General features: G+C 33.6%; 1 long non-coding RNA gene across 1 annotated transcript; it reads left to right on the top strand.

The window, feature by feature from the left end:
• The first annotated feature begins 10420 nt into the window (after positions 1–10420).
• LOC125067957 lies at positions 10421–11574 on the top strand. The gene is made up of 3 exons (XR_007119749.1): positions 10421–10465; positions 11222–11297; positions 11546–11574. It is a non-coding gene; the product is annotated as an uncharacterized LOC125067957 (long non-coding RNA).
• The last annotated feature ends 8228 nt before the right edge of the window (positions 11575–19802 follow it).

Genomic DNA, 19802 nt, shown 5'->3' with positions numbered 1-19802 from the left:
AATGTTTTATCAATTTTAGATTTTACCTGGAATGCTTTCGATGAAAGAGTTCGTCAAGTGAAACATTTTAAATATTTTACGCTACTTCTGAATCTTCTCAGAAACAAGTTACAAGAAACTTAAATTGCTAAAGCTTTTTGGCACTAACATCTACATGAGAAGGACAGAATTTATTTAATCATTAAATTGTATTTTATATTTAAGATATATTCTTTGAAGTAATTATTTTGACGTACATAAATCCTAATTGTATCAAATTAACGGTAACTAAATATATTTATTATTATTTACAGATAAGTTGAGTAAATTATTTTTATGACAAATTAAGCTTGGGGATTTAATAACTCCTTACAAAGGCAAATTAAATTGGATGACTTGAAAAAATTATAAACAAGTTGTCCAAAAGAAAAAAAGATTAATCTTACTGAGCGTTCCATAGACAAATCGCTATGGATATAACTTTTATTTTTATATCTACGTGAACATTACTTTAATTATTATTCCTAAACAAATAAATTTACCCCTGGACAGGTCCGTCTGGGTGGATATCCACTTGTCAATAGTTCTACTGCTATCATGAATCACTTAATTACTGCATTTTGGTTGGAAGAGTCACTTACCCTTAGTGGTGTAACTAGACACGAGGGATATAATAACTCTGATCCTATGGTGTGCTAGTGTCTATATGTTGTTACTAAGTGAATTTTCCTATGTTGTGACTTGTATTTTATCGTTCAATCAAAAGCCAATCGTTGTCCACTGCTGAACATAGGCCTCTCCCAAGGTGCGCCAAAGCTCCCGGTCCTCCGCCTTCCGCATCCAGTCGGTCCCCGCCACCTTCATGAGGTCATCGGTCCACCTGGCTGGAGGGCGCCCTACGCTGCGTTTGCCGATTCGCGGTCTCCACTCTAGGACTCGTCTGCTCCAACGGCCATCGGTCCTACGACATACGTGACCAGCCCACTGCCACTTCAGCCTGCTAATTTTGCAAGCTATGTCGGTGACTCCGGTTCTTTTCCGGATAATCTCATTTCTGATCTTATCCTTCAAAGATACTCCGAGCATAGCTCGCTCCATAGCCCGCTGAGCGACTTTGAATTTGTGGACTAGTCCCGCAGTCAGTGTCCACGTTTCGGCACCGTATGTCATGGCAGGTAAGACGCATTGGTTGAAGACTTTCGTCTTCAAACTTTGCGGTATAGACGACGTGAGGACTTGACGAAGGTTGCCAAATGCTGCCCATCCCAAGCGAATTCTTCGATCGGCTTCCTTCTCGAAGTTGTTCCTACCGACTTGAATGACCTGTCCTAGGTAGGTATATTCACTGACAACTTCGAGAGGTTTCCCTTCGACGTATATCGGCCCCGGCACGACATGCCTATTGAACATGACCTTGGTCTTGTCCAAGTTCATACCGAGACCGACACGTCGGGAAGAATCGCTTAGGCTACGCAGCATTTCGGTTAGCTGTTCCAGCGACTCTGCTATGATGACGATATCGTCGGCAAATCGAAGGTGTGAGATGTACTCGCCGTTTACATTGACTCCACATCCAGTCCAATCCAGCGTCTTGAAGACGTCTTCCAAAGCGTTGGTGAACAGTTTCGGGGATATTACATCCCCCTGTCTCACCCCTCTGCGCAGTTGGATCGCCTTCGTCTTACAGTCCTGAATGTGGACAGTCATTGTAGCGGCGTTGTACAGACACCTCAGTACCTCGATATATCTCCAATCGATATGACATCTCTGCAATGAGTCGAGCACTGCCCAGGTTTCGATGGAGTCAAAGGCTTTCTCGTAATCCACAAAAGCCATACACAGCGGCTGATTCTGATTTACTCTTCGGTCTTCTGCACAATCTGCCGAACAGTATGGATGTGGTCTACGGTGCTGTAGCCTGATCGAAAGCCGGCTTGCTCTGGGGGCTGGAACTCGTCAAGTCGTCTGGCGAGACGGTTCGTGACGACTCTTGAGAACAGCTTATACACGTGACTCAGGAGGGAGATTGGTCTGTAGTTCTTCAAGAGGGTTTTATCACCTTTTTTGAAGAACAGTACCACCTCACTCCCGCTCCACGTTTCCGGGGTCTTGCCATGTTGGATGACGGAATTAAAGAGGCTTGCTAGCTCTTTCAGGACCGGAGTCCCGCCTGCCTTAAGCAACTCTGTTGTGATTCCGTCATCTCCCGGAGCTTTGTTGTTTTTAAGCTGTTCTAGAGCCGCCCTAATCTCGCCTTGGTCAACGACCGGGAGCTCCTCGGAATAATGGCGCGTAAGAGGGGCGCGCTGGTCATCAATACTGATTCCCACAGGTTTATCCGATCTTGAAGAGAACAACTGCCCATAAAACCTCTCTACTTCTCCGACGATCTCAGGCCTTGAGGTAACGACCTTACCATTTTCAGTTTTAAGTTTCGTCAGACGCGGCCTGCCAAACTTGCGAGCGAACACTTTCGATCCCCGATTTTGCTCAATCGCAGCCTTGATGGCGCGGGTATTGGAGCATCGGAGATCGCGCCGCGTCAGCGTTTTTATTGTTCGGTTTAAGGCCTTATCTGACAAAAACGATGGTAGTTCTCGTCGTTTCCTCGTGAGCTCGAGTGTCTCAGCAGAGAGTTTTGGTGCGCTGTCTCTTTTCTGTGGCGGAAAACACTTGTGGGATGTGTTTTGCAGTATTTTGACCAGCGTGTCGGTTTTCTCATCAATACTGCTTACGGTTTCCAACGCGGTGAATTGATTTTGCAGCTCCATTTGGAACTTTTCGGAGCCTTGAGCAGCCTGGAGCATGGTAGGTCGGAGAGTAGACCTCATCATTCGCGATCTTTCGGCTTTGAAGTCGATATCTAGAGTGCCTCTAACCAGGCGGTGATCACTACCGGTATTAAACCTGTTGATCACTGAGACATCTCTAAATATGTGCCTTTTATTCGAAATGATAAAGTCTATCTCGTTCCTTGTCACGTTATCGGGGCTTCGCCAGGTCCACTTCCTCTGGGGCTTCTTTTCAAAGAAAGAATTCATCAAAAAGAGCCCCTGCGCTTCGAGAAAGTTTACCAGCATTTGCCCCCTTTATCGTTAAATGATTAATATTCAAATATATTACATTATTCAGCTACAGAAAGATATCAATGTTCAAAGATATAACTTTATTTACTGATATACCCGTATAAATCAAATTGATTTAAAAATGTATGTTTTGAAATAAGTTCAAAAGAGTAATAATTACAACAGTCATCCAAGATTATTATAAATAGTGTTAAAAAAATATAATAAAAAAATAATATAATATATAAGTAAAACATAACAGGGATATAATAATTATTATAAGGCCTTATTATTATTATTATTTTTAAGTAATCCGGACGCAACGAAAGCATCCGGAGCCGATGACATGTTTACCACGTGTTCTCTCCGCGATGATAAAAGCCATAATCTACATGAAATATATTCCTTGATAAAATCTTAAGTGAAAGTAAGCACATTATTTAAACGAAGACTATTATTATGTAAAGTATTTTTATATTTATATTATTAATAGTATATTAAAATATCTAGTAAGGTTTTATATTATTAGTAACGAAGAAAAATATAAAAAAGTAACGGTAATTATAAAGATATATTATCTACCATAAATAAATAGTATAAAATAAAGTCGCTTTCTGTTTTTGTTTGTATCATTAAATGTGTCATTGTCAGTCAGACATTAATCAAAATATAATTACTAAAATAAATGGAATGGATGGAAGCATTATTAAAAAGTTAAAAAATACCTTTTTGTCATTGTAATAAGTTTAAGAATGAGTGAACCATCGCGATCCCTAAAATATGACACAAGAATTTATCTCGCATCGGGAAAAACTTCTGTAAAAAGATCTGTTTAACTTGGAAATGGATTTCTGCGGTAAGAAAAGTTTTATCGTATTCTTACTTGATATTATCTTTGTATAATCCAAAAAAAACGTAAAACCAATACGTCTTGGGTTTAAAACCCTCACATTGCTTAAAATCTGCATTCTCCTATATTTTTTTAAAGAAAAGGTTCTCTACATTAATGTATATCTTTATATTGTTATGACACCCTAGTAAGGCATTCCTTGCTAGGGTATCATAAGACAATGCCACTTACTTAGTTTATATATTAGTCGAATCCGGTCACGCGTACAGACAAACGGAAAGCGCGCCTACGGTTGTGAACTTGACTTCGGTGTATTTTGCTAGCTTCAGCGCGCTTTCGACAGAGTCGTGAAGGCATCGCTCTGGTCGAGGCAGAACACTTACTGCAACGCATTAGCCGAGTGAGGTCACAGAGCCGTCCTACTGTTCCCGAGGAGCTGAGTGTTATCATTCTAATTTGATTACTTTTTGTGTGAACCTAATAGTGTAATTAAATATTAACTAAGTGTTCTTTGCATTTTTTTCACGATTACCCAATGTACGCCTAAACGATGAACAATAATAATGACAATAAATCTGATGTCCCTTGAACAAATTTTTATTGTAGTGTACGCTAATAAGCCGACATGGCTCAGCAGTTATGCTAGCTTACAGCAACGTAAATTGTAACGAATATAAGATTGAGGTTAAATCTTGGCAGATATAAATACATTTTTGTATTCCGAATTCCTTTTTAAAATTTCTACTCGAAGGTACAGAAAACCATTGTGAAAACCCGCTTGACCATGTCTTATGAAATTCTGCCACATTTTTAACCACCAACCCGCAACAGAGCAGCGTTATAGAATAGGCTCCAAACTTTAAGATAAAAGGGGCCTTAGTCTAGTGGTAGGATGTTTTATAAGATATTACTTTATCTAATTTAATTTGCGCCTTATGTCATCGAATGGATTAAGTGTCTACAAGGAGGCGCTCTGTACCTTACACATAACTTTATTTACTTGATAAATATATACAGGCTCTGGGGAATTAATTAATATACCCTGTTATAAAGATCTTGCCCGTGCGATTTTGTGACGACAATAAATTTAGTCAATTTGTGCCAACTTAAGGTAACCTGTTAATTTTCTACTGCTGGTTACAGACATTTTAATAAAATAAATTATTTTGTAAGCATTTTAAATATATAAAAATACCATTTTATTTTCAATTAAAATCTTGTAATATTGTTAATCAAATATGCTTGTAAGTCTCGAATAAAATATGTCTCGAGAAGACTTAAACTTTTTTTTAATTAGTTTGTTTTAGGTAATAAATTATGAAGTATTTTAATTGGACTAAGCACTTTACTTTTAATGTTATAAAAAAATATAAAATGTAAGTTCGATTAAATTGCTCAAACAGCATTCTTAATTACAGAGCTGATTTTCTTATTTCTTTTTCTGTTTAAATAAAATAAGAGTTGAAATCTTGATTAGAGCAGATTAAACCCAATAAACCTTATATCCATTGTTACTACGATCTCTTTTCATTGTATTCATTAACCGATTTCGTAGTTACGTCTTTTTATGTATGAAATACCGGTGAATACAGATTACACGAAGCAGCTAGACAGATTTGGAGGATTTAAACTATTGTTACGAGACTAGCCCTAGCCTCCAATACGGTGCTACGTCATAGGATATCATAATTAATAATATCATTAATAATGTCACATTATTATTATTATTACATATTATTACAATTATTATTGTAATTAATTGATCAATAATTTGTACAACTTTAGTTGGTATTATTTTATAACATTTAATACTGGCATGTAACACTATTTCTTATTTTAAAAGTGATTGAGGTGTCATAAGGATAAAAAAACAATTGGATGATTGGGGATTGTAAAAATATAGAGAGAGATTGAAACATCATGGTACAACATAATTTTATTTTGCCATCCCGAACTACTGAAATTACACTATATTATTTCAAAATAATACAAGTTCCCCAAGTAATACAATATATTCTTATTCTGTAAAACATGACGTGTAATGTCAGAAATTAAATAAATGAATATCGTAAGTACCTTTTATGGATTTAGTTTCGTGTTATAATTTGTCAATCGATCAATATTAAGATAATAAAACACCATTTGTCGTATCTCCACGATTCGAGAACATTCCGTTAGCCGCCACAGCTAGTATCGGAATACTTGGCGTTGATGTTTCGAGCCTCGTTCAGTTCCGCGGTCAACTGGAAGGCAAAGCCAAATTGGCATCAAAAAAGCTTGGTGTGCTCAGCAAGGCAAGACAGTATTTCACGTCGGCCCATCGCCTAAGACTATACAAGGCGCAAATTCGGCCTCACATGGAGTACTGCTCTCACCTCTGGGCGGGTGCCTCCCAGTACCAGCTCCTTCCATTTGACCGTATCCAACGTAGAGCAGCTCGAATTATCGACGATCAAGCCCTTTCTGATCTGCTCGATCCTTTGGCTTTGCGTAGAGATGTTGAATCACTCTGCATCTTCTACCGAATTTTCCACGGGGAGTGTTCCGAGGAATTGTTTGGATTAATCCCGACAGCTGAATTTCACCTTCGGACATCTCGACAAAATTCTAAATTTCACCCGCACCACTTAGATGTCCGTAAATCCACAACAGCGCGATTTTTAAGGCATTTTCTGCCTCGCACAATTACTCTGTGGAACCAGCTTTCGCCGGCGGTTTTTCCGAACCGATACGACTTGGGAACCTTCAAGAAATGAGCGTACTTATTTCTTAAAGGCCGGCAACGCACCTGTAACCCCCCTGGTGTTGCAGATGTCCATGGGCGGTGGTAATCACTTTCCATCAGGTGAGCGTCCTGCACGTTTGCCCCCTATATCATAAAAAAAAAGATGAAAGATCTATATTAGTATGAATATACATAATATCGTTGTAAACAAAAACATCCTAAAGTGAAGTGTAGACTACAATTAAAAAAAAAAATTAAGTTGCGAAGTGGTAAATATTTCTAATATATAATATAAACCAGCCGATTAAGCATAAGTGGTTCGCTATTATGGGAAACAGCGTGATCTTATGTAGTCTATAAGTATATTTAAAGGCTTTAACTTTAAGGATGCTGCTCATAATATTTTAGAAATGCAAACAAACAAGCCCGATAGAGGTGTAAAATACATTTCATTGATTGTTACTAATGTGATAGATGATTGTTTTACGTTGACTTACATGTACGTTTATTTGTTATTGTAGACTAGCTGAACCTGTGGCATACCCACGCTATATTTATAGAACTTTACTTTACTATAACACACAAACCGTCACCACATATTTTATCATCTCGAGAGGGGAATTAAAAGCCTATATCCTTCTCCGGGACTCTAATTATCTCCACGACATATTTAATCTAAATTCGTTCAGTATTTTAAAGTGAAGAGACTACAGACAGAGTTACTTTCGCATTTATGATATTAGCACAGATACGTCTAGTGTATCGGACTTTACATTGCAAATTGATTTAAAATACGTGTAAGTAAACCACGTTACAAATATCTTTATTTACGATACATATTTGGTTATTTTTTCCGAGTTGTTCCATATTACGCTTAATGATAAAAATGTTAAATTAATAAAATTGATTTGAAGCATTGTTTTACTTATTTTGTCATAAACCTAGATGTCATATCATATGCAGAAACAATCGAAATATTTGTTTTTACAAACTAAAATTAAAAAAAAAACCCAATAGTGTATAAATCCTCAGATGATCTTCCATATTTCTTCGGTCTTTTAAGTTTTATATGCGTTGAATTATGTGATATGAGTTAATAAAGATAATTAAAATTACTTTGCAACTTCGTAGTTGCTAAACTTAGCGCAACTTGGATTCCTAAACTTGAGTAAACGCTATCTGTCTAACTAATAACGCGCAACCTCGTTAGTCTGAGCGTAATTATTTAAACAATTTTAAAAACTTCTTCCACATTTTGTTTTATAATAAAAGCAAATAATCGTTCATAGAATCTGGGGATTTTTATAATGTTTTGTAAGTAGTTTTCTAATGATTATATAAAAGAAAAATAAACTTGAACTTCGTGCAGCTGTATTATGTACTCGTATGTTTGAAATAAACCGTTCGTGCAACAAAATTTGCAAACAAGGGAATTTAAGGATATAGTCGGTATTTGAGGCTGGTAATTGTATTGATTGTACCGAATATTTGTTAGTAATTTTATATTTACTTGCCCTTTTTATTCGTCTGTAGCGTTGCACTTGTAAAATCTTTATCGGTTATTTTGCAAACTGTTTAATTATTATAATTTATTGTAGAACATCTCGTAAAAAAACCGACTTAATATTTTTTATTAATCAAAACATAACAATAAGACGGATTAGCTGTCCGACTTAAAAAGGATTTTCTAATATAATTTTACTCACTAGCTCCATCTCATATAAATAAATATAACTAAGTTTTTAAGTAGGAAATGAATATAAACATTTTTATGAATACAAATATTTACTAATTAAAATAAAATAACATCGAGTTATTATCTAAAAGACGCTGAATAAATTTGAATAATATTATTTTTTATCGATGCCTATGATTAGATTGATAGGATTTTATTAAATTATACTAAATATGGCGAGGCTTAATTAATTAAAATAATACGGCAACTAAAACGCAAATAAATAATAGACAAATTTGTAATTCAAAAGTTGTAATTCAATTAACTATTTATTAATTTACTACGTTTAGCTAACGTAGTAAAAAATAAATGAATCCTTTAGTAAAATACCGTAAGGAATTCGCATTGCTCCAGGTAAGGAAGTTGAGAGTTTTATAATGGTGGAGTGCTGTGCTAAAATATCGATTCCAGCATATAAAGCACCTTATGGTAAATGCGTCTCTTGCAGGCAAAATGCATATCGCTAAGTAGCACCTGGTAAAGATTTACTTACATAGCTCGGGTTATACTATTCAAATGTATTTTTGATGATGAAATTTCAAGACAGCGACATTGAATTTATCGACATCAATTAAAAATATTTATTTAAATTTAAGATCAGAGCCATAAAAAAACACATCAAGAAAAAATTATGTACTCCATTTTTCTCAGATGTAACGTCATAAATTCATAAGTCGTTTTAGTGCAACCAATCTGCGTATATAATTTTTATTGTATAGTTAGGCGTACGAAACTCAGCCATCTGGTGGTAAATGGTCATTTACTTCACTACAAAGCAGTCAGAAATATCAAACATGGATACAAGTCAAAACATATTGCAATGCTCATAAAAGTATACCTGCTGTGAAGCAGATTTTTATAAATATCTCTTATTAAGTTTATCAATTGAATTCTATTAATCATAAACATATAATATATACTATATTATATTATGTTATGTTGAATACAGTGAAAATTGCCATACATATACAGCCAGTCGGTTAAATTAGCTATTCAATAAACGTCCAGCCACATTCGTTCAACCAGCGGCCTTTTGTTCATAGAATAGAAAACGCTCCTGGTCCTCCTACAAATAAAGTTGTTTATCAACAATTTCAAAACTCGGAGGCCTTTGACACAGACTTTTTTTTTATAAGTGGAGTCACATAGATGGTGTTCTGTGTTAGAGAAAAATTGAGAGTACGGGTAATGCTAAATATCAAACAACTACTCAAGAAAATTCGCTGAATTTATCGCATTGGTATTGAAAATTAAATAAGCAATGATAACATACAAAAACAAAAAAGAAAGAAAATTTAATTTCAAAGTATCAATTGTTTCTCTTTAAATCTTTTACGGTTCTAACAATTAGGAGGGAGTAAGAAACATTCTCCATTTATTTGATAGATAGAAACAACGAACGCAATATAGCTCGTTCATCTTATTCACTTCACACGGCGCGACTCGACCCCATTTCACGTTTTAATTTTCTCCAAGTTTAATATGTCAGGAAATTACGCTTACTCGCTATTACGAAATATCTTTTCACAAAGGAAGCCGGTTCAATTTTTTAACGCATATAATTATTTTTATAATGTTCTATTTATTATTCTTGTCACACGGTTAATTGATTTTAAATTGAAACGCAGTGTATATCTTGTATATAGAAATAAATCCTTATTTCCCTTGGTCACGGCATCACGCGTGAACGGCTGGAACAATATAACTAATTTTTGTTGTATTTTTCATCGTCAGGTTCCTTTTAAGAAAAATAAAAAAACTTTTCGTGGAACAACTAATATAAAATAAATTATTATAAAATATTATATATATATATATAATATGTATAAACTAAATTATTAATCAACTAAATATAGAATAAATTTCATGGAACAACTAAATAAATTTAAAAGACATAACGAATTTTTAATGGCGTTTGACATAACTGTCAGTAATATGACAGTACATTTTAGTGCACTTTTCATAGTCGGCTAGCATTAAATAAATCTCAAGGGCAGTTGCTGCAAGGTGTTTGCGGCATTAATCTAGAAAATCCATGTCATACACATGGCAGTTGTATGTCGCCTGTTCCCGTTTCGGAATATCAACAATATGCACACCAGAAAATAAATGTAACAATGTTGCATTCCATACATTAGAATAATAAACAATATAATATATAATTCAATATTCATTGATCAGACAGGACAAACCTCTACCGGGTAGCTAGTTTCAGTATAAAAAGTAAGTATTCAATAAATATTTTCTTTTTATAATTCTATATTCCTCGAATAGTAACCTACGCAACGATTATCTAGTATTATATAATATTATTATTAAAAAAAGTATAGTTTTTTGTTCAATGCAGAATCAATACTCATTAGTATGTAATTATTAACGGAACAAAATAATCAGCTATGAAACTGATTAATTTTGTTTATTCTAATATTTTATGATCCTTAGAACGGATTATTTGAATCGAAGCAATTTTGTTCAGCAACCACGAAGTATGTGCCTACGTAGAGTCTGAATCTTGACCTCGTCTCTTGAGAATTGACGCTCGAACGCAGCGTGCACGTGAAGGGGCGAGTACAAATTGATTCCGAGACGCTGTTCTATTCATAAGCACATATTATGTAGATTAAACTCGAAAACCAGACTTAATATACAAAATAATGTACTTCGTATGGAGAAAATATAACGTTAAAAGCTTATATCGATTTAATTTTTATTGATAAAATTGTTAATTCTGGACAGAAATCGAAATATTCTGTATCAAAAACTTAAATTGATATTTTTATGCTTGAAATATGGAAAAAACCTTGTAATGAAATTTTAAGCAGCATTTTCTTTAATTAAACAGTTTGAATATCATTTAACAATTTCAGAAATGACAATTGAAACATTCCGCGAGCGATTCAAACAACCATACGTAGATAGTTCTGAAAAAATGACATTTATAAGGTAATAATTTAGTACAGGTTCTTTAGTATACTGCACCAAAGATGTATTTAACACATACAAGATATATTTAATACATTTAACACACATGCTTACAATATATGATATTAAATTAAGTTATATTAATTGAATACTTTAAACATGTCCGTCTTCATCTTTTAGATATATAAATCTTTGTAAGGAATAATAGATCATTACAGAGACTATATAAAAGATACAAAGTAAAATTTACGTTAAATAAAAACTTTTAGGAAATCACGTCACGTGCAAGCAAAGTGCATCTTCAAAAACCACTTGGTGAAAAGCTTGCGTAACACTTGTAAAGCTTCCAGAGAGCTTAAAAGCACTTTCGAAATAATATATTGTAGTAGAAATCGACTCACTTAAATTATATTGTAACATCATATTCGTTTTGATTTATATTGTACATGTAAACTACTAAGCATGTTACAACATTAAAAATTATAAGCGAATTGTACACTGTACGCAGTATTTAAGTTTATTTGAATATATATAATTTATATGTATAATTAGACTACTAGCTGCACATTTTCTGTTTTATCTACGCTAATCATTCCTGCTTAGCCCCGTGGGCTGTATTGTTTATGTACTAGATAAGCTGATACTACTTTTTATAATTGGACCAGTAGATCCGGAGATTACCGCGCACAAACAAACAAATTCTTCAGCTTTTTGATATGTATTAATAGAATTAGATAAATTATTAGCTTAGAAATAAAATAAATTAATACAAAAATCTTATTTAACGTATTAATTGTTGGTTTCTTATTTTTTCCAACTAACCGAAAGCGAGGAGCTTAGCTCATTCATCTTATTCATCTTACGCGGCGCGACTCGGCCTCATTTCACGTTTTAATTCAACTGTGGTTTTGTACGTCGTGAAAATATACCCATCTTAGTTTTACTTTTTTTACAATTTCCGTTACATATATATTCCTTTTATTATTACGAATAAGATGATAAACGATCAAGCGAACGATATATATATGTATATATTGTGTTGTGGTCCAGGTAAGCAATCGGAAATAATATATGTAATTAAAAACATATCATGATCGTTATCGAAATACATTAATATAATACTAGTCATGTTACCGTAATCTTGACTATTACTTAATATTTTTTTAAACATTTAATGCAAGTTTAAGACGTACAATTATTTAGAATATCCCAACGAGAAGTTAAGGGCTCTCGTATGCAGCATTCACATGAAAGAGCGTTTGAAAATTGATTCCAATACGCTGCGCTGTTCTACACAGCCGAGACCCTCTTTAGTAGGAATTCATGAAAATAAACCCAACTACACACACTCCGTTAGTCTTCCGCTGTGTTATTTCATGTCATTTAATTTAGAGAACTTACTCAATCTAGTATTGACTAAGTTCTCTAAATTAAATGCGCCATAGCCATAGCGCCCCTCTCTACGTGGCCAGTAACTTTAACTAAAATTAATTCTTTGTTAAATCAAAACAGTTTAATAAATTGAATTCAAGAATATGCTTTATTTTTTTCACATTTACGGCTGGAGCTCTTCAAAATGAGACTATAACAGATTTTTTAGGTGCCGCTATCGTCCAATAATCACTGGGACAAAAATCGGCTTACACTTTTAATATATAAGATAGCAATGATTAAAAAAATACCAAGGAGTATACGTGTAATGTTTTATTTTTAAACATAAAATATATAAAAATGTCTTATTAACGCGTGACGATCTTAAAGTCTTAAATACATATGATTTAAAATAAAAATGTGAGTTAAACATTTTCCGTTAGAAACTCCTTGCTATTTGTCTGGAGCAGTTAGGAGTAATTTTACGTAACTCTTAAGCGGTTTACTGGTGGTTTAAGGTGCACAAGCTTATATTTAAAAACTCGCTCTTCCGATGCAGGTGTTTTCGAATGTAGTCTTTAATCTTTGATTAAAAATAAAGGAAAGGCGGGAGCCGTAATATAAAAAGTAGATAACATTTTTTTGTGGAATTTACTGATTGATTGAATGGAAATTTTTGAATAATAGTTGGAATCTGTGTTCTTTTTTTATGATATTGGTCGGTGGTCGAGAAAATGGACCACCTGTTGGTGGTCACCACCACTCAGAGACAATGGCACTGTTTATTAACATTATTTGCATCACCAATGCGCCACCAACTTTACGAACTAACCCTTCAAACCGGAACAACAATACTGAGTACTGTTGTTTAGCGATACAATGCGAGTGGGTGGTACCTACCCAGACGGGCTTGCACAAAGTCCTACCACAAAGTAAAAATGAGTTCGTAACGAAGTATAATTTTTTTAGCTATGGCGCAAAATAGAATAATTTTAATTCTTAATTAAAGTATAACAAATCTAAATCGATAACGTAAAATTTGTTTTGGGGAATGTTATAGAATCCTCGTAGAATAATGTGTAATTTACCCGTATTACCGCAAACTAAAACAAATGGATCTTTGAACAGAAACAAATACACATTGATTGAACTTACCTTTACAATTAAATGACGCGGACTAATCAAAGGTCCCTTTTTGTATTCACTCGACTCATTGGTTTTTGTATAATAATAGAACTATTTTTATTCAAAAACCTTCAAAAAATATTCAAATATTGAGCAATTTCATTAAATAATTATCAGTGATACTTTAATTGACGGTAAATATTTAAAGTACTGCAAAAATTCACAAATATTCGTGCTAGCAAATTGTTCAACTATCGTATAGAGAAGTTGTCAATTTATACAATTTTTTCGTATCGCCGTCAAACCTAACATTGTCATATATCACGCGTAACTGGCAGAGATACAAATTGTGAAAAAAAAAAACAGAATGCATACAAACCAATCTACTTCTATTTATCTCCATATTTTTTTGAAGCATTGAACTCGGTGGACCATCTTGCTAGAAGTCTCATCGGCGATAGAATACATATTCCACTATTTGGAATTCTGTTGACCTTCTCCAGATGATTTTTACGACTGTACACTGTAGTTACATATATTTACCTCCTTAAACCTTCTGTTATCGGACAACTAAGCGCCGAGAGAACCTATACCCCTACGTCATCGACATTTCATCAATTTACACGAAGCGGTTTGCTTCTTCATTCGCACAGCGAAGGCGTGAAATGTCACATAGTAAGCCAATAAATAGCCTGTAAAGAAGTACGCTTCGTACGAAAAATGTTAATATATTCTACCGCCAAATAACAGTACACTGTATAGTTGTGTTCCGGTTAGAAGGGTGAGTGAGCCAGTGTAATCACAGGCACAAGGGATATAACATCTTAGTTCCCAAGGTTGGTGGCGCATAGGTGATGTAAGGAATGGTTAATATTTCTTACAGCGCCTTTGTCTATGGGCGGTGGTGACCACTTATCATCAGGTGGCCCATATGCTCGTCCGCCAACCAATGCCATAAAAAAAAAATATATTTGTTTTTTTGTTTTTGATAATACTTAAAAACAGATATATTATTTTTTTCGCTACGCTAACGGGGATTGTAGATATAACAAGGTGACGAACAGTAATGTTAATAATGTCGATGCTACACTGACTGACTTTTGTAACTAGATTGACATAACATGTGTTTGTAATCTAGACGGCGGTATTAAGCGATGTAGTTCACTTTCAAATGATTTGTAATCGACGATATCATATTCGATCCCTTAACATGTGATGGATGAATCGGTATAGCTCAGAACACTGGCACTTATTTATGATAGGGACGGCCATCGTCCGCGGCTAACCGCGACGGAATTACAGATTGCGGTTACACCGAGTAATTCAGTATCAAGTTTTCTGACTTTAGGAATGAAATAGTATGTCATTTGAATTTAGACACCATTTTTCATTTTTAAATATGAATGCGATATGTAAATGGAAGAATAATCCTCAACTTAATAATTTAATAGTCACTTTTTAATTTTTTTTGTAATTCAATTTTAGAAGCGCATTCATGACATGAACTCGTGTGGTAGTGATCTAACATTGTATTACCATTTATTTGAAAATAGCTTCCATATCTTCACGTGATGCGATTTTAATTGTGTCAAATACTATTTGTTTAAATGTTTTAAAAATGCACTGCACTTTTACTGAGATATAAAATATAATTAAAGCAAGTGAATGAGGATGACAACAATGTTATCTATGTATTTTTGAATGAAGAAAAATGTTCCGGACCGAATGTTATAAGCGTGTAAATTTTGTCACTGTTGGTCTCCTCTTCTTGGAGTTTACTTTCTATGCTCTTCCGCCATTGATTCATCAACACTAGTGAAACAAATTAACATACGATACATGGTTGAATCACAATTTTATTTATACACCGAGGATCAGTTAAATTGTAAACAATAACCAAACACATAAAACTGGCATAAAATCTTCTGTTTCTAACTCACAATATTTGGGTAAGATTCACGTGTTCTTCATTGAACTTTCACGTCCACACTAGGCACTATTATCTGAGATTATTAAGAAAATTGATAATTAACACAAAGTATTGACAGTATATTACGAGTATATTTCTACTTAAGATCCACAAAAACCCAGCCCGATACATTCTTATTGTATTAATATATATGTATAGAGAGATAATTTGTTTTGAGCTTACGTATTTATTGCGTTGATATGACAACTACGATTTCCTTTCAAACCGGCTATTTGTATAGGCATTGAAGTATTAACTCGACTTAGTCAATTTCACGAGAGTGTAGAGAACATGTCTGTGATAACAAATTGGAATGAGGATTAAATCATCAAAGCCTCGGGATAAGACTAAAATTTGGTACACTATGGTTCTTATGAGTGTCTTCGAGGTTACATTGAAATGTATTAGAGATATTATATAATTACTTTGTAAAATATATTTTTTATGTTATAGATAAATAATTGAATAACGGAAAGCCAGTAACGTCTCTTCAAAACCTCTAGTGCTTTCCAGAATCACTTTACAATCAAAGCAAAGACGTAAATATTCGAATCACTTTAGATTACGACAAGATAGAAGTGGGCCAGCCTGAGTAGAAGCCTGCTCTTCTGTCATTAAGCCGTCCTCTTAAAGATGTTGAGGACTCTTGATTCTTCACAGGACCGGATTTTCACGAATCGCTGCTTCCAATAAAAGTTCTTTTTCGTATTCATTATGTTTCATATTATATCAGCTTTTAATATAATAATAATTAATAAGGTAATGAGATAGTATTACATAGATTTTTTTTTCTTGTTTGTCTTTCACTAGCGACCCGACCCGGCTTCGCACGGATGCAATGCTGATGCTATTACTTACATACATATTGGAAGATAGCTGATGTAATAAGGAGTAACTTAGTGCTCACGAAGTCGCGGGCACAGCTAGTTATATATTACCTTCTTCTTAAATCATTCTATCTATTAAAAAAACTCATTAAAATCTGTTGCATAGTTTTAAAGATCTAAGCTTACACAGAGACAGACAGACAATGGAAAGCGACTTTGTTTTATACTATGTAGTGATTTTATTTATTCTTGTTTATATTTCATAATAACCATTTAATAAATAAAGACCTTTCGCCGCGTTTATCTCTGTCTGAAGTACCGAACGGATTTTCATACAGATTTCACCACTTGATTGATTAATGACAGAGAATTGTGTTTATAATTCATTAAGTATTAGGTAGATTGGCTGAAATAATACGACAATTGTTTTAGATTTTGAAAAAAATCTTTCGGATCTGGAAGCTTCAGTGGTGTGCGCCGCGCGATCTAATAGAGTTAAGGGAGATATGTATTACAATGTAATCGTTTTGTGTAGTAACCCTTATGCTACCCATGTGAAGTCGGGATGGGCAGCTCGCTATATTTATCGAGTATTTTATATATTTATACCAACATATCAATTTTTTGCAAGGAAATCAGCATGTGTTGAATGAAATGATGTCACAGGTGTTTATCAGTCACTAAGATTTATTTCACTAACATGGTAGAATAAGCCGGAAAATTCGTCAAAATTGGCCTTTATACGCTGTTAGTTATTTCACTTATAGAAATTACATTACCGGCTATTAGAGAAATATATTTTTTTTATGAATTACAAATGATATGCAATGAATCGAAAAGCATACAGGAATTGTTCAATGAAATAGTCATATTAATATGATTATAACGTGAACTATGTGGCGGGAACGTCGCCAATGCGGTGCACATCTATTTTATTATTCCTATTCGCAAATTTTCGCCTTCATGACAATACGGGCCAGCTGGCTTCGGTAACCCCGATCTGGGTTAAAAGATTTACTTTATAGAAATGTAGGATATTGTAACGATATGTATTACGACTTAATGAAAATGTGAATGCTATTAGAAAGTTATGACCGCAAGTGACATTAAATTTTATGTTTCTCAAAGAGACATAAGTGTTCGTACGACGTAGTATGGCCATTACAGCGGTACGATGAATTTTATTTTTATTTTATTAATCTTTCTATGATCAAAGGTTATATCTAATTATTAAGTGAAAATACAAAATATGTCTAACTAGTTGTCGTCGTGGGGTCTCGTTCTCGTTGTAGTGGTTAGGTGTCAGGTGTTAGTAATAAAAAATGACTAAAGCGTATGTCCTTCATTTTTTGTTTTTTCAAAATTCGTCAAGTTTCGGTTTAATCGTTTGGCCGTGAAAGAGCAACAAGCTGACAGAAAGAGTTACTTTCGCAGATATATTTTATGATTTTATGATTTTTTTAGACTAATCTCGTTTAGTAAAAAGATAATAAAAGCGGAACATTATTTTTTCCAACAGTGTAACATCTGGAAAGCGAAGCGAATGTGGCCAGACACCTAACCATGAACCAGCGGGAAAAAGTAAAAATATTTTTAATAAAAAAAAAAATGGTTGGGTTAAGTGTCTAGTTGTTCTTATTTGAAAACAAAATAAATCTGTTTTATTAAATCATTTTTTTTTGTTTGAAACTATTGTTTAAGAATTTAATTTCAATAATGTAAATACTGGAACAAAAAGATTTGGAAATGATGACCTCACTCTGAAACAGATTAGAATTCCATCAGACACAGTTGCTGAGCTAAGATGACCTAGTGGTTAAAAAGCGTTACTTCTAGTTTATATTAGTTCCTATGGTAAGCTGCACATTAGTGATGTAAGGAATAATATTTTTTACAGGGCAGATTTATTTAGTGGTAGTGACCGGTCACCACAAGCACATTTGCCCGCCCTACAACCTATTTTATAAAACTAGATGAATGAAAAACATGGTAACTTAGTTTGAAGAGATCGATAAATCGAGTGATCTCCGGTTAAGGTAAGCTTGTTTGAATCACAAGTTGGACTCTTATTCACTAGTCAAAGAAAAAACTATTTAAATAAAACATAAATGTATCGCGATTTATATATATGTTATAACATCTAATTTTCTTTCCACTTACATTAATATGAAGACAAATGGCATGTCTGTTAAATTAAAAGGTAAATAAATAGAATTAGCTTTGATAAATGCCAAGAAAATATTTAAATATCAAAGGGAATAAGATGAAATGAATGAAATAGCAAAAGCATCAACGAAGGAACTAATATTATCTTTCAATGTATAAATATTTTATATTAAATTATAAAAAAATATTTATACTATTACTGGTTTTAGGTTCTGACTTCGTAGGTGAAATTTAATGTTAAGTTACGCATCTCGCTTCGTCCTGTTAAAGTTGAAATTTCCCGAAGTTTTTTCGTACAATCTAAATCGCAAAAGGAGTAACTATGATAAGTCAATCGGCGATAAAGTTTTGGAGATCTCGCGATGACTCAGTTAGTGGTATGTCGCTAAATATATATATATATATATATTACAAATATACAGATAGTGTGTTCATTTGAATACGCGTGACAATCTTTGAAAGTCACTGAGACTATGCATTTTGATTGTTTTATTAGATACCTTATTATTAAGCAGTCCGTTTATTAAGCAAGGCGTAACCTTGAGAAATTTTGTACTCTCTGAGAAGCGTAACACCTATGATAAACGTGAACCAATATGGTAAACGTTAGGGAAATACCCATTTCGTTTATGCTATAAGCGTACAATCGTACTGTACAAAGATTTTTGTATATAGATATGTATTATTATAGTTTTGGAAGCTTGACAACTGCCTAGACATAAAATTCTACCTCGTTAGCATATGAACTTTCTATATAGCCAACCTTTAAATATACATAAAAATTTAATCAAAGTACTCTTAATATAATATATTAGTTTTTTCGTTTAACCAGCAGACAAGACGCAAACAAGCAATACTTACCTTTTTATAATATCAGTATAACATTGGACATTAATAAAAAAATATTTTCCAATTGAAAGAATATTTTATATTCAGGACAATCGTTACCGTTTTATTACAGAAATATTTCATCAAACAATCAATATTGAATCGTATCCGAAGAATCACTCGAGAAATTTAATAAAAGTAACATTCGAATTGATATTAAAAATTTGGAGCAATGAATCT

This window comes from Vanessa atalanta, chromosome 12 (assembly GCF_905147765.1).
Source record: "Vanessa atalanta chromosome 12, ilVanAtal1.2, whole genome shotgun sequence".
NCBI lineage: Eukaryota > Metazoa > Arthropoda > Insecta > Lepidoptera > Nymphalidae > Vanessa > Vanessa atalanta.
This window is presented reverse-complemented; position numbering and strand designations above follow the sequence as displayed.